Genomic DNA, 10,376 nt, shown 5'->3' with positions numbered 1-10,376 from the left:
GGGTTCAGTTTGTCGAACCATTGGAGAGGCATGGCTTCTAGTGCCATAGGAAAGAACAGGGTTTTGATATCATCGTCTCCTCTGGCTAGTTCAATTGATTGTGAATATATTCTGAGCCATTGCCTTGGTTTAGTTTTGCCATCATACTTGGAGTGGTTAGACGGTTTGAATTTGTGAGGTAATCGTACCAATGCAAGCCTGTTCGCGAAACAGGGGAATCTGTCGTGTGTCTTGGTTTCTTTGAATTCGGATTCGGCACCTTCTTCTGGCCAACTGTCGTTCTGACGGGAATAATCTTGCGAGATTGTCTGGGTAGGTACCCTACTCCTAGTCTTCCTTGGTTGTTCAAATTGGTGGCCTTGATTATGTTCCTTCCTACTTCCTTCGTCATGGCTTCCACCCGGCCCAAGTCTTTCAAAAGCGGATTTTCTTTGATTTTGATCTTCTTGCCTGTGGGTTGTTGATCTGGCGGGTAGTCTTGATCGAGCTCTCTCTTCATGCGTTTTCAGGATCGTCGATCGGAGCAAGTCCTGGAGCTGTTCATACTTCTCACTGGGATGTGAAGTTTTTCCGAGTTCTTCTAATGCTTCTCGAATCTTATCGTAAGGTGTATTCGCCGTGCGTCTCCCCTCGACTTCTCGTTGCGATTTTCTTTTGTCGTACTCAGCCAATTCTGACTCGTATCTGATCCAAGCTTCCCTGCGCTGCCTAGCACGGTGTTGACGCCCTTGCTTCAACTTGTTTTTTCTTTCTCTAGCTTGTTTCTAACTATCTGTTTCTCCGTCGTAGCCTTGGGCAAAAGGTGATATGTTGGATTCTGATTCATCTGATGATCTGACATCGGGTGCTTCTGGGGGATTTAATGGTGACCGCGGTCGTTGAACCATGAGCACTTCTCGCGCATGAGTCGTTCTGTTATTGGCGTTAGTTTTCATGCTGTCGGAGTTGCTAATAACTTTAGTGGATGCCTCGGTGTCGTAGATCGAGTCTCCTTCTTGGTAGGGTAGAATTGCTGTCGTCGTCGTGCCAACTAGTTGGGTACCGCTGTCCTCAGGAACAGAACCTGGCCAGTGGATGATGCAGTCTTGGGATGTTATTGTTAGCACGAGACCCTCCTGAGCTCCTGTCAGTGGTATCCCGCATCTTGGATTGAAAGATCTTTCGAAATGTCCCTGATAGGATTTTGCCATGTTGTCGAGCCCAAATGGAAAAGAACTCGACTTCTTGGAAGAACTCTGAGGGTAATCCGAGTTGTTTTGGGTTGTGCTCTGGAATCTTGCCAAAAAAGAACTCGGTTTCTTGAAAGCACTCGGATAAAACTTCGCCTTGATGTTTGAATTCGAATCGGATACGAGTGGCCGTGAAATCTAATTTGAACCGGATACTGTGAGCTGTGCGAATCTTCTGGTGAGCTGATCCGTTGTAGTTGGTGAAATATGAAATTCTTTATGATGATCTGGATCTTTGAGGAGATGGCCCTGAAGCTTGCCGTTGTTGTCTGCCTCGTAGATCCATGAGCCGAAGATGAAAGTTGATCCCATCGGGAAGATTATGTTGTTGAGGTCCATCGAGTTCTCGGATGCAAAGTCACCGAAATCCCCTACCTGGCGCGCCAGCTGTCGATGTTTTACCACCGATAGCCTGCCACGGGGGTACCCGGGGCAGTATGTTCGGGCTTCGGCGTATGCCGAACTCGATGGTTAACGCAAGACACAGTCGATTTATCCTAGTTTAGGCCCTCGATCGTAGATCGAGTAATAACCTTACGTCCAGTCGGCGTTAGCCTTTGCGTTGGATTGATTGTCAAGTGTTGTGTTGTACAATGGTCCTCTCGTCTCAGGAGTCCTGCCCTCCTTTATATAGTCAGGAGGCCAGAGTCCTAGTCCGTTTACAATGAGATTTCCTAGTTGGATTACTTAATAGCTATACTACTAAGATTACATGGGGAGAATCCTAGTTGGACTAGATATTCTCTCTCCCTTGCGGGGTATCCTATGGGTCCCGCATCGACACTTCCTTTGTAACTCTGACAACATTGTTATATTCTGCTATTATAATAAATTGAGGTAATATTCTGGTACTGTAATAAAGTGATGTAAGAAATGACTTAAGAATGTTGTAAGCTTTATTCTCTCATTTATGATCCTCATGGAAAAATATGGATTTTTGAGTTTTCCCTTGGGGTGTGCTCGATGGGACTGTGTAGTTTAGTGTCTTCTCTTGAGTACTTAGTGTCTAATGGAAGACAAGTACTCCTGGAAGGCATTGGATTAGGTGGTTCTGCCACATCTACTTGCCTATATCTCTCATCATGATTTCAAGCTATATTAAATAGATGTGAAGAGTGCATTTCTCAATGGCCCCCTATCCGAGTTGGTGTATATAGAGCAACCACCGGGCTTTGAAGACCCCAAGTATCCCAACCATGTCTACAAGCTTGACAAGGCACTCTATAGGCTCAAACAAGCCCCTAGAGCTTGGTATGATTGCTTGATGGATTTCCTACTCAAATAAGGGTTTGAGATAGGAAAGGTCGATGCTACCTTATTCACTCATAAAGTCAATAATGATATCTTTATTTGCTAAATATATGTCGATAACATAATATTTAGTAGTACTAATGTGGCTTTTTGTAAGGAATTTAGTAGGATTATGACAAATAGGTTTGAAATGTCCATGATGGGAGAGTTGAAGTTCTTTCTTGGATTTCAAATCAAGCAACTCAAGGATGGCACATTCATAAGTCAAACCAAGTACACCAACGACATGTTGAAGAAATTTGACATGGACAAGGCCAAGCCCATCAAGTCACCTATGCTAACCAATGGACATCTTGACCTTGATCAAGGAGGAAAGGACGTCGATCAAAAGGTATGTCGCTCCATGATTGGATCCCTCCTTTACCTTTGTGCATCTAGGCCCGATATTATGCTTAGTGTGTGCATGTGTGCAATATTTCAAGCTAATCCAAAAGAATGTCATTTGATGGCTGTTAAGAGAATTTTTTGGTATTTAGTGCACACTCCTAATCTTGGATTGTGGTATCCCAAGGGCTCCACTTTTGAGTTACTTGGCTATTCCGATTTGGACTACACCGGGTATAAAGTAAATCAAAAGAGCACTACCGGGACTTGCCAATTTATTGGTAGGTCTTTGGTGTCTTGGAGCTCTAAGAAGCAAAACTCCATTGCTTTATCCACCACTGAGGCCGAGTATGTGGCGGTCAGAGTATGTTGTGCCCAACTACTTTAGATGAAGCAAACTCTCAAAGACTTTGGTTGTGAGCTAACCAAGATTCTCCTTTTATGTGACAACGAGAGTGTCATTAAGTTGGCAAACAACCCTGTCAACCACTCTTGAACAAAGCACATAGACATTTAGCATCACTTTTTGAGAGACCACGAAGCCAAAGGAGATATCATAATTCATCATGTGAGCACCAAATATGAACTAGCCAATATCTTCACAAAGCCCCTAGATGAGTCAAGATTTTGTGCTTTGAGGAGTGAGCTAAATATCATTGATTCTCGTAACGTGGCTTGATGTCTTGCACATACAATTATTTGATCTAGGTAGGAGAAAAAAGACTTGTGAAAACATTGTGTGAAATTTCAAAATCTATTTTATAATGTTCATGTGTGACTATTGCTTTATGATGCATGTTTGAAACCTAGTCACACTTGAAAATGGTAATGTCAATTCAAGTTAGGGAGTTTTTTAGTTTTCCTGTGTCGAAAGTCCAGGCTTAGGCCAAAACTCCCGATGTGGATCTGGACCGCACCGTTTTGAACGTCTATTTTAACTGCACTCGCGCCCCTATTGACCTAGGGTTAAAATGTTTTAACCCTAGCCTAGCCCATTTCACCATGCCCACTCTCCCACCCGACCTTGCTCACTTCTATCGCTCTCTCTCCCGTGCCACCACCGCCCGACCTTATGCCACCGCATTGTGCCCCTGCTAGGGGCTCTAGCTCCAGCTCTGGCTCTGGCTGCCCCTAGGCTCTAGCCCTTCCTCTTCACCGAGAGCTATGGCCGTCTATGTCGTTCCCCCCTCCTTCCCCAACTGGATTTCATCTTCGGCGCCTCAAAGGTCCATGGTGGTGTGGAAGTTGTGGATTTGACAGAGAAGGTTGTTCCTGCCGAGTATTTGTTCGTGGATGCCATTATCACTGTGGATTTTGTTCTCCCTCTCCTTTCCTTGCTCAAGGTACTCTTGTCAATGCCCTAACCCTAAAATGTTAATGTACCTTGATGTTTGTCTCTGTTCTTCTTCCCTCACTTCTCCTCTACCTCCCTTACCTAGATGTGTACCTAGATCTAGAGCCCCATGCCTAGGATGGCACCCATGGTCATCGAAACTCCAGGTGTCTACCGAAAGTCCCGACCGTCGGAAGTCTCGGCTTCCACCGAAACTACTGACGGCCGGGAGTCCCAGCTCATGCCGACACTTTTGATGCCGTGGATGCCCTCCCATGCATGTTTCTCCACCTCTATGTGCTCATTCCCCTCTGTCCTTCTTGGTTCTTAGTCTTGCTTTGTGTCTTTCATAGCCATGGACGATGGCAGTCCCTAGAGGTGCCAAGAGAAGAGATCCAAGCGCAATCGAGATCACGCCGCTGCCCCCAAGCCATCTAGCCGCACCAAGGCAGCTTATCCCCATGATGGAGCTGGTGGTTCATGTGCTTGGGCTGCTACACGTGGCCGTAGTGGTCAAGGATCATCTGCTGCTGCTCCTTCTCAGCTAGCTCAAGCCTTTGTTGGAGATGATTCGATTATGGATGATGAAGAAGAAGCCCTCGAGCGAGTAGGTCGCACCATCGCTGCTGAGGTTACAAGTACACCCTATTGAGGCCCTAGTTTTGTCAATCAACTTGTTACTTTTTAGGGTCCTCTGCCAGTCCCGTGGGAGCCCTAGCTTGCTCCTAATCCTTGTGGTGGCTTCACCCCTCCTCTGCCAGTTGCCTACTATCGAGTACCATAAAACGGGGTACCCCAAATGTTTATCGAAAGAATCACTTAAGCCCTGTCAAAGACAAAGCCAAAAGGTAAACCATCGGTTGACCTCTGACATTGTCTGAGCCCACTGGCTCTCTGCCTCGCACGAGGCCTCGCACAGGAGGCCTCGACGGCCTACCAAATCTCCGCCTCACGCGAGGCATCACACGGGAGGCCTCGATGAGGGACCAATTCTCTGTCTCGCCCGAGGCCCCACGCATAAAGCCTCGGATGAGATGTCGATTCTCTGTCTTGCTCGAAGCTGGCTCAGCAACAACCCATCACTTTCGCTCGACCAGTCTCCCCAACAGCGCGTCGCGTCCCATTAATGCACCAACTACTCCCGCGATATCAGCCAAATGATGGCTCAACACTATAGAGTGGCCGATGAGACAAGAAGTCGCATCAACGCCATACTGACCAGGATAGGGTGCGGCGGGGATTACCAGCCACTGTGCTCTAGTGCTGTGCCCATGATCAGTGCCTGCACTACACTGTGCCACCTAACCCCTGCCCTAGAAACAACGCGGCATGGGGAGTCAAGTCTGAGTCACCATAGCCTCGGAATCAGTGTATGAGACCAACTATTCCCTCCAAGCCTCGGCAATCTACTTCAGGGTCTCGGCAACCTCAGGATTCACGTCTGCCGAGCCTCCCACGATGGCTCGGCCTTGGCACCAACTGAGCCTCGGCTTCTCACACAGTCAACACATAGTGACCAGCATGCCAACTGCCACGCCCGCTTTGAGATAACACTGGAGCTCCCACGACGCACAAGATCGGATGTGACCGACACGTCACCCCAGTACTTCAAGGATGAGACCACTCCATCGCCCACGCCGCCACAGTAACAGGCTACAGGGCTCGGACATGCCGCCTCCGTTCGCACGACGCCGTGTAGCTAGCGCATGTATCACCCTTGTCCTCCCTTCCACTATAAAAGGGAGGGACTAGGGCTGTTTCTAGGATCGAACACTTACGATTAGGCCTATGCCCACGTGATGAACTCACGCATAAACGCATGGACGAACACATGAGTTTCCCCGCTGCTTGAGATCAACATCTCAAGCAATCCATGCCGCTCCACACAGAGATCTAGGATAAGCTCCCTCTCTCGCCCTACTTGTAACCCCCTACTACGAGCATTTCGGTGCAAGGAATACAAGACCGAACTCTCAGACTGGACGTAGAGCACCCATTGCCTAAACTAGTATAAACCTTGTGTCTCTTTGCATCACCATCCGGGATTGGGAACACGCAGTACAAATTTACTAGTTGGTTGAGGGCCCGCCGGTCCGAAATACCGACAACTACTATCATAGGGTCTAGGACATCAGGTTCATGCAAGGCCAAAATCTTTATGCTAAGGATGAGAAGGATCTCTGGCTTGAGTATCATTTCTGGCACCCTTTTCACTTTGACTTCTATCATTCCCTTCTCTATCAGAAGTTTTTGGGGAAGAGGGAGCCACTGGTCATTTAGATGAAGGTTATTGATGCTTATTCCCTTGGTCTATCCAAGGATCCAGAGCTAGTGCAGTTGGTTCATGATCTGCACAAAATGGGGCTTTCCTACTTGATGGAATTTAGGAAGCATTGGAATAACGAAATCATCTGTCGGTTTTATGCTTCCTATCACCACGAGAGAGGCTCTACCGGTGATGTTGACATCATCCATTGGACCACTGAGGGCAAGTACTACAAGGTGGATTTCATCACTTTATCTTGCCTTCTTAGTTTGAATGCATATGACCGCACTTCACCTAAGCTTACTGAGTATGAGGATGTGGCTTTGGAGGAGTACCATCACATGTATATTAATGTCTATCCTGTAGATGGATAGACAATGTATCTGAAGCCCTACTTCTATGTTCTGAACAACATCCTACGTCAGATCTTGTGTTCGAAGCCAGGTGACTCCACTTTTCTTCATGATGATTCTCAAAAGGTGCTTTAGTGCTTTGGAACAAGATTCATGATGTGACTGAGGATCCTGTGAGGCACTATCCGTATGCCCCCTATCTTATGCATGTGATTGAGCAAGTGTCAGGCATCTGGTTCCCCACAAATTCCAATCACAAGCTTCTCAAGATAACCAACAAGACATCTATTATAGCTCCAAGGGAACTGAAGAAGAAAGCTAATAAAGGCAAACACAAAGGTGCTTCGGGTTCTCGCTCTCTCCATGATGCTTCACCACTTGCTGCTTCTTGTGCTTCTAATGCTGAGCCACTCTCTTCCTCCTCTCCTGGTAAGAAGCCCAACAAGTTCAAGTTCCTCATGACCTACATGTTTGGACAGTGTTGTGCTAGTGCTCAATGCGAGCATGATATGCAAGAGATGCTCTATCATTTGGAACAGTGAGCTAGTATTCAGTCTTCACCACTATCGCCGTTTGTGCCTCCCCATGATCCTCTAGCGCTTTATGATGAGGCTTGCGCGGCCTACGAGGATGCTGCTGCTTCTTGCCCTCATGGCAAGAGCAAGGCTACTGAAGAAGATGAGGACTACATCAAGGACAACGACGACAACGATGATGATGGTGATGACGGTGACCACGATGATGATGAGGACTACGATGATGAGTAGTTGTTTCTCTCACGTGGCCTACCCCTTTTGGCACTTGTTGATAAAGGGGGAGTGTTAGGCTTTGATTATCATGTAATAAGTTAGTTGGCTTCTGATACTTTAAAACTTTTAGCTTGTATTATCTATGTCATGTGGTTGCACTATGTGATGGACATATATATATATATATATATGTGTGTGTGTGTGTGTGTGTGTGTGTGTGTGTGTGTGTGTGTGTGTGTGTGTGTGTGTGTGTGTGATGAATGGTTGTAGGACAAGACTATGCTTATCTAGTTATCTTATTAGCGGTTGTGCTTGTCTTTACTTGTGTTGATGGTTGTTATTTTTTATGGCCATGTGTTGTTCAAGTTTCACTTTGAGATCTTGGCCATCACATTCTCTTTTACTTGGTGTGTGAATATAACATGTCATATTGCATATCTTTTGCACGGATATATACTTGTTCACATACACTTGTTGCACCCCACGAATTACAAAATTTAGGGGAAGCTTTTATGTCTTGATATATGCAAATGATGGATAAATGATCATAATTGAAATTCAAATTCATTGCATATATTAAGGGGGAGCTCTCTATAAATTTTGGGGTTCAAAAGCTTTAAATTCTTTCACTCTTATAAAAGCCTAAGTTGGTTGTCATCAATTACAAAAAGGGGGAGATTGAAAGTGTATTTGCCCCCTATGTGGGTTTTGGTGTATTGATGACATCCAATTTAGGGACTAATGTGATCTTAATGAGATATGTCATAGTTATTTAGTCCCATGAAAGGTTCAAAGAGTTGATAAAGATGAAATGGTATCCCTAAATTTCTTCAAGTACAAATGGTGGATGAACTCAAAACGCTCTTCAAGTTTGAATTTCATGCTTTTGAATTTAGGTTTGTCGCACTATTAAGAGGGATGCAAATTTAGGTGGTCTGAGGAAGATAGAGTGCTCAAGTATAAAAATAAAATGAAAAGAGAGACATTCTAGCACTTCACGAGCACATAGAATATGTTTTAGAGACTTTTGGTGTCGGAAGTCCCGACGTAAGTCGGAACTCTCGATTGTCGAAAGTTTTGACTTAGGTCAGAAGTCCCAACGTCTAGTCACTTACCCTATACGGTGACTGTGGTCATCAGAAGTCCTGACATCAGTCAGAAGTCCTGACTCAGGTCGAGAGTCCCGACACCTGGACACTTGGCTGGCATGCTGACCTCGCTCGTCGGAAGTCCCGACGTACGTCAGGAGTTTCGACCGTCGAAAGTCTCAACGTACGTCGGGAGTTTCGACGTTGACATGCTCGTAGTGACTTTGACCTAGTTATGAACAGTGTTTTCTATATATGTCGAAAGTCTCGAGATCTGTGTCGGAACTTTCGACGTAGATCTGAATGGTTAGATTTCTACTATGAGTATAAATAGATCTCTCCTCTCTTCTAACTGTTACTCATTCATTGCAACCTACTGATGGCCAAAATAGCTCCCAAACATTCAAGGCTCTCCTCTCCTCTCTCCTTTGCTCGTAACTTCGATTCCCCCAAGGATTTGAGTGATAGGAGAGTGGATTAAGTGAGAAAATCACTTTGGCAAGCTTGAGCACTTGATTTCTTCATTAACCCGGTTGGTTTTGCGTCTATTACTCATGGGGCTTTGCCCCTAGCCGGCTAGGCGTCGCCTAAGAGCTTTTATCTTGTGGAAGAGCCTTGAAAAGTTTGTATTACCCTTGATTTCTTAGTGGAAATCTCAAGTGACCTTTGTGGTTGCTTTGAGAGAGGCAAGGAGGTGAAAGAGACTCTGACCTTTGTGGTCACCTCAACAACGAGGACGTAGGAGCTCCTTTGTGGGGTTGCCGAACCTCGAGTTAAATCCTTGTGTCCCGCGTGCTTGTTGTTGTTGTGTTTGCTAGAGATTACTTGTATTTATTTGTCTCTCTCTCCCGAACTTTATTTTAGGGTTTGGACTCATCTACGATTTGGAGGCATTTCGGCGTCAAAGGAGTGACCCAACATCTACATCAAACCACTTGGAAGTGGGGTTGTAAGATTATTTATCTGCAAAGTTAAATTTGGCACTGCTTTTGTAGTTCACGTAGGCGTCGGGACTTCTGACAGTTTTGTGTCGGAACTTCTGGCGACGTCGGGAGTTTCGACCCAAACTGTCGAGACTTCTGACAGTGGCTGACAAATTTAAACTTAGCATTTGTAGTAAATTTGTAGATACGTCTATTCACCCCTCCTCCCCTCTAGGCATTGTTAGATCATTTCACCCACCTGCTCCCCTTCATGTTTCTCCATTCCGTCAAATATCCATGGCCCACCTGCTCCTCTTCATGTTTCTCCATTTCCCTATTTTTTTTCTTTTTGCATTTGTTCATTTTGTCTCAATATATATAGGTTGCATGTCGACAAATACGAGAAAACAATACACCAATATACTATAACTTGCTGTGTAAAGTGTAATATTTTGTATGTCGATGAATATGACAATAATGAATATATTATAATATGATGTGTGAAAGTGTAATATTTTAATGTGTTAGTATTTTTAAAAAATATAAATAGCTACATAGTTCACATGGCACAACTGATCACAACACCTTACATGAATTAAATGTTGCAAGTAGCCTATGAAACAATGAAATGAAAGTGTGCAAAGATAGAGCCTGTTTCGTTCACAGTTATCAATATTGTCATGTCTTAGAAACAATGAGATGAAACCTTCCATTGAGACTGGCCTTTAGGGGCTGCTGCCTGTTAGTTTCGTAGTATTTTCTTCCATCCAACCGGGCCCCCTCGACTGGGCCACGTCACC

The sequence above is a fragment of the Miscanthus floridulus genome, chromosome 3 (assembly GCF_019320115.1).
Source record: "Miscanthus floridulus cultivar M001 chromosome 3, ASM1932011v1, whole genome shotgun sequence".
Lineage (NCBI taxonomy): Eukaryota > Viridiplantae > Streptophyta > Magnoliopsida > Poales > Poaceae > Miscanthus > Miscanthus floridulus.
The sequence above is the reverse complement of the archived record's forward strand: the minus strand, read 5'-3'. Positions refer to the sequence as shown.